Here is a 6,000-nt window from a genome sequence, read left to right on the forward strand (position 1 = left end):
TCCCCTATAAATCCTCAGCATTACATCCTTGCTTTTATGGACCAGTCCTCTCAAACGGAATGGCTAACGTTGCATTTGTCTTCACTATCATTGATTTTATTGAATCCAGCACAATTCCCTTTGCAACTCTGATTTCTGAATTTCCTCCCCATTTTGAAAATAGTCTATGCCTTTATTCCTTCTATCCAAGTGCATGATAATGCACCTCCCTACACTGCACTGTATTTTGCCTCAGCCAAGTCTATTCGGCCCTAGTGACACATTATACATTCAAATTAAAGCAAGTGCAACTTTAGTTGCATACCTCACCCAGAAGCTTGGTGACACTAGGTCACTAAAAGCTCATCTTTAGGGAACACACTCCCTGTGTCAAATGGTCAGTGACGGATTTGGGAAATCTGCAGAAATGTACTCCCAGCAACAGTAATAAAGTGTTTTCAAGGCATTGCACGCAAACCTTGGTTCAATGAAAACAGGACAACTGGTGTGTTTCATCGTTTCATGGTGACTCAAGGTGGGGACTGGTGCACCTTGCTTACAATTTGTTTCTGTGCAAGGTGCAAGTGCAAGCTTGCATGTGTTCTGTTTCACTCCTGGCACCTAACCGCTTGAAGGAAAGCCAAACTCATTTCCAGAAGATTCCAGTGGTACATTTTCCTCTCCCTATTTATTTTAACTAAAATAGAAAATTTTTACTCCAAGCCTTGTACACACACAGTTCACCAAAACATGGGCAGGTTTCGCATATTTTAAGTTAATGCATAGCTATCATTGCTGTGGTACACTGAGTAATTTCATTTTGTCTAAGAATGAAACATAGGTTTCCCTCTCACACATTATGCACAAAGATGGATGAAGGGAAGGGGCTGCAGCCACAGTCCGGCCTATGTGGAGAGGCGGAGAGGGAAAGGGAATTCCAATTCATGCCTGTCAGTGGGAATGCGAATTTAAAAGGGGCTGCATGAGATGCCAGAGCTTGAGAAGGCTGAGGTCTGGGAGCGTTGCAGGAATGCAGATCACAGTCATGAGAAGGATAGAGATGAAGGGTGAAATTTGGAACTCGCGAATGGGAATGCGAAAGTGAGGCAATGCGTCTACGTGGTGAATGTTCTTTTCTTCACTGGGCAGTTAACAGAGGCAGCTTCTTCACTGGGCAGTTAACAGAGTGTTCTTTTCTTCACTGGGCAGTTAACAGAGTTTTCTTTTCTTCACTGGGCAGTTAACAGAACGTTCTTTTCTTCACTGGGTAGTTAACAGAGGCAGCTTCTTCACTGGGCAGTTAACAGAGTGTTCTTTTCTTCACTGGGCAGTTAACAGAACGTTCTTTTCTTCACTGGGTAGTTAACAGAGGCAGCTTCTTCACTGGGCAGTTAACAGAGTGTTCTTTTCTTCACTGGGCAGTTAACAGAGTTTTCTTTTCTTCACTGGGCAGTTAACAGAACGTTCTTTTCTTCACTGGGTAGTTAACAGAGTGTTCTTTTCTTCACTGGGCAGTTAACTAAGGCAGCTGACAGCAAAGTCTGTTGTGAGGAGAACCATTAACAGAAAGTCACACTTAAGCTACCAAAGCTTCCTCCATAAATGGAGCTTTGTACTACTGGAAGTTACTCTGTTATATCAGGGCCCCTCATTATAAAAGCTTACTTTTTCATTACTGGTTCACAATGATAATATTGATAATTATCAGAGCCAAAAACAGTTACCAAGTAGTCTTATATTATAAATTGGCATCAGTAAAGGAAGCCTGTACAATTATTGGGGATTTTCATTTTTATTGGCTTGGATTGTTATCGAAGGCCTGCACTTCTCTCAGCAACTTTGTATTATAAGAGGCTTGCAGCAGTACGGGAGACTTGTATTGTTGTAAGAGATATTCTGTTATAGGGTCTCATTAACACAGGAGGCTTGGTTTCTTGGTTTCTTAGGGATGACTTGCACTATTGTACATTCTTGTTGTACATTGGGAGGAGTATGAGGAGTATTTGATGGATCTGGGCCTGTACTCACTGGAGATTAGAAGAATGAGGTGGGATCTAATGGAAACCCGATTGAATCTTGAAAAGTATTGAAAGCTAGAGCAGACATAGTGAGCACGAGGAATTCTGCAGACACTGGAAATTCAAGCAGCACACATCAAAGTTGCTGGTGAACGCAGCAGGCCCGAAACGTCGACTGTACCTCTTCCTAGAGATGCTGCCTGGCCTGCTGCGTTCACCAGCAACTTTGATGTGTGTTGGTAGACATGGTGAGGATGTTTCCTATAGTGGGAGAGTCTAGGGTCAGAGGGCGCAGACTCAGAATACAAAGATGGCCCTTTAAAACAGATGAGGAATTTCCTGAGCCAGAGGGAGGTGAATCCGTGGAATTCATTGTCACAGATGGCTGTAGAGGCCAAGTCATTGGGTGTATTTGAAGCGGAGGTTGATAGGTTCTTGATTAGTCAAGGCATCAAAAGTTACAGGGAGAAAGCAGGAGAAAAGGGTTGATAGGGATAGTAAGTCAGCCATGATTGAATGGTGGTGCTGCCCTGATGGGCCAAATGCCCTCATCATGAGCCTATGTCTTATGATTTTACTACAGGGCTCCCAGAATTAAATGAGGCTTGCACGATTTTCTGACTCTTTCACTGGGGATATTGACTTCTGCTCTCTCATTGCTTCACTACGCAAACCTCCACCATAGGAAGCATCATCTCACACACACAGAAGCGAAAACAGGAATAAGATCAGAAAATAACTGCTTCACACAGGGCATTGTTCTACTCCCATCGCTGCAACGACGCACTTCTGGGCGCCAACCTGCTGCACAGTTACGAGACCAGCCCGCCGCAAAACGAAGAGGAGCTAGCGTACCTGCTGGTAGATAATGAGCTGGGAGAGGTGGAAGTGGAGGGAGGGAGGAGGGCAGGGGAGGGCAGGGGAATGGAGGGGGTGGGTGCTGAACAAAAGGAGGAGTTAATTACAAAAAGTAATGCAAACTGAAAATATGATTCACAGGAAGCATCTCACACTTGGACAGGGAGTAACCACTTGGACAGACCCTGCTGGTGTCGGAATAACTACACACTGAAGCTCGATAGGAAGTGATGTGATGGCATTGGAATGCTGTGCACAACATTGGGGGTGGGAAGGAAGTGATTTGGTGCATTGGAATTCCTTGTTTGGATCAGGTACGCCTGCAAGATCCATGCCTGGTGTTACTGTGGTTAGAGAGTAACTCGTCTGAATGTGTAAGAGCTTCAGTCAGCACTGACAGCTTGAGCTGATATATCCAGATGTTCACAGGCTGGCGATGTTGTGTTCAAACCAGGAAAAAAAATCCCCAACGCAATGAGAAATTGCAGAAAATTAATTCCACAAGAAAAATATTTTTTTTACTGCACTTTCATAAACAAAGGGATAGATTTCGACATTCAGTGCTGGTGTTTCTATATACTTGTAATCCAGTGTTTATTTCTGACCAATAACATACATAGGAGAGTGATTGGGACACTGGAGTGGCAAAGGAAACTTCCTTCTGCTTTGTAAGGTCTACCCCGTGTGACTGATTTATCAGGTTCAGCTTAATATAAGCAGATGGAGCAAAGGCCATGAATACCCCCTTCTTTCAACTGTGGTTTAGTGGGCAGCACTGTCGCCTCTGAGTCAGAAGGCTCTAGGTTGAAATCCTGTTCCAAGTACAAAAACGGAAATTAAATTTAAAAAAAAGCTGCAGGCATTGGAAGTCTGAAATAAAAGGAGGGGGCTGAGGACAGAACTTTGGTCTGAAACATTAACTTTCTCTTTCATAGGATACTGCCTGACCTGGTGAATATTTTCAGCAAATTTTAACACCAAGAGCTTAAGATCTGAGGGGCTCTCAGAGACAGTACCTTCAAGTGAGGATCTGAAAACCAAGTCCTGCCTGCTCCTTCAGCTGGGTGTACTGTAGTTCAAGTTTTAGTTCAAGCTTATTATCATGCAACCACACACATGTATACAGCTAAACGAAACAATGGTCATCTGGGACCAAGGTGCACAGCACAGTACATATATCACATACAGCATATAAAATAATACTAACAGACAATGAAAACATTTGTAGGTGTACAAGTTGACATAAAGTGCATAAGCGACATAGAGTTAAATATACAACAGTATACTGCTACTGGCGCTGTCATAAATAACGTGTACTAGATGGTAGCAAGATGCTCAGAAGTCTCGCAGCCTGGAGGAAGAAGCTGCTGCCCAGCCTAACAGTCCTTGTTCCTATACTGCTGTACCTTGTGCATGATGGCAGAAGGTCAAAGAGATTATGGGACACCTGGGAGGGGTCCCTGGCAGTGCTGACGGCCCTGTGGATGTAGCACTTTCTGGTTTACTGTATTTTCCAGATGGATGGGGTGGGGAGGGGGGCGAGTGAGATGTTGTCACAATCATTTAAAAAACAGCCTTGCCAGAAAGTAATTATTGGTGGTGCCCTGACTGTAGTGATCCTACATTATGATGTATCCTACATAATGATCCATCCAGTTTTTATAGATGCACGGTAGAAAGCATTCTTCTAGGGTGCATCACAACCTGGTATGGAAGTTGTCCTGTTCAGGACCGAAAGAAGCTGCAGAAGATCGTGAACACATAGAAACATAGAAACATAGAGAATAGGTGCAGGAGTAGGCCATTTGGCCCTTTGAGCCTGCACCGCCATTTATTATGATCATGGCTGATCATCCAACTCAGAACCCTGCCCCAGCCTTCCCTCCATACCCCCTGATCCCCGTAGCCACAAGGGCCATATCTAAATCCCTCTTAAGTATAGCCAATGAACTGGCCTCAACTGTTTCCTGTGGCAGAGAATTCCACAGATTCACCACTCTCTGTGTGAAGAAGTTTTTCCTAATCTCGGTCCTAAAAGGCTTCCCCTTTATCCTCAAACTGTGACCCCTTGTTCTGGACTTCCCCAACATCGGGAACAATCTTCCTGCATCTAGCCTGTCCAATCCCTTTAGGATTTTATACGTTTCAATCAGATCCCCCTCAATCTTCTAAATTCCAACGAGTACAAGCCCAGTTCATCCAGTCTTTCTTCATATGAAAGTCCTGCCATCCCAGGAATCAATCTGGTGGACCTTCTTTGTACTCCCTCTATGGCAAGGATGTCTTTCCTCAGATTAGGGGACCAAAACTGCACACAATACTCCAGGTGTGGTCTCACCAAGGCCTTGTACAACTGCAGTAGTACCTCCCTGCTCCTGTACTCAAATCCTCTCGCTATAAATGCCAGCATACCATTCGTCTTTTTCACCGCCTGCTGTACCTACATGCCCACTTTCAATGACTGGTGTATAATGACAACCAGGTCTCGTTGCACCTCCCCTTTTCCTAATCGGCCACCATTCAGATAATAATCTGTTTTCCTATTTTTGCCACCAAAGTGGATAACTTCACATTTATCCACATTAAATTGCATCTGCCATGAATTTGCCTGCTCACCCAACCTATCCAAGTCACTCTGCATCCTCTTAGCATCCTTCTCACAGCTAACACTGCCACCCAGCTTCGTGTCATCCGCAAACTTGGAGATGCTGCATTTAATTCCCTCATCCAAGTCATTAATATATATTGTAAACAACTGGGGTCCCAGCACTGAGGCTTGCAGTACCCCACTAGTCACCGCCTGCCATTCTGAAAAGGTCCCGTTTATTCCCACTCTTTGCTTCCTGTCTGCTAACCAATTCTCCATCCACATCAATACCTTACCCCCAATACCGTGTGCTTTAAGTTTGCACACTAATCTCCTGTGTGGGACCTTGTCAAAAGCCTTTTGAAAATCCAAATATATCACATCCACTGGTTCTCCCCTATCCACTCTACTAGTTACATCCTCCAAAAATTCTATGAGATTCATCAGACATGATTTTCCTTTCACAAATCCATGCTGACTTTGTCCGATCATTTCACCGCTTTCCAAATGTGCTGTTATCACATCTTTGATAACTGACTCCAGCAGTTTCCCCACCAC

The sequence above is a fragment of the Mobula birostris genome, chromosome 32 (genome assembly GCF_030028105.1).
Source record: "Mobula birostris isolate sMobBir1 chromosome 32, sMobBir1.hap1, whole genome shotgun sequence".
Lineage (NCBI taxonomy): Eukaryota > Metazoa > Chordata > Chondrichthyes > Myliobatiformes > Myliobatidae > Mobula > Mobula birostris.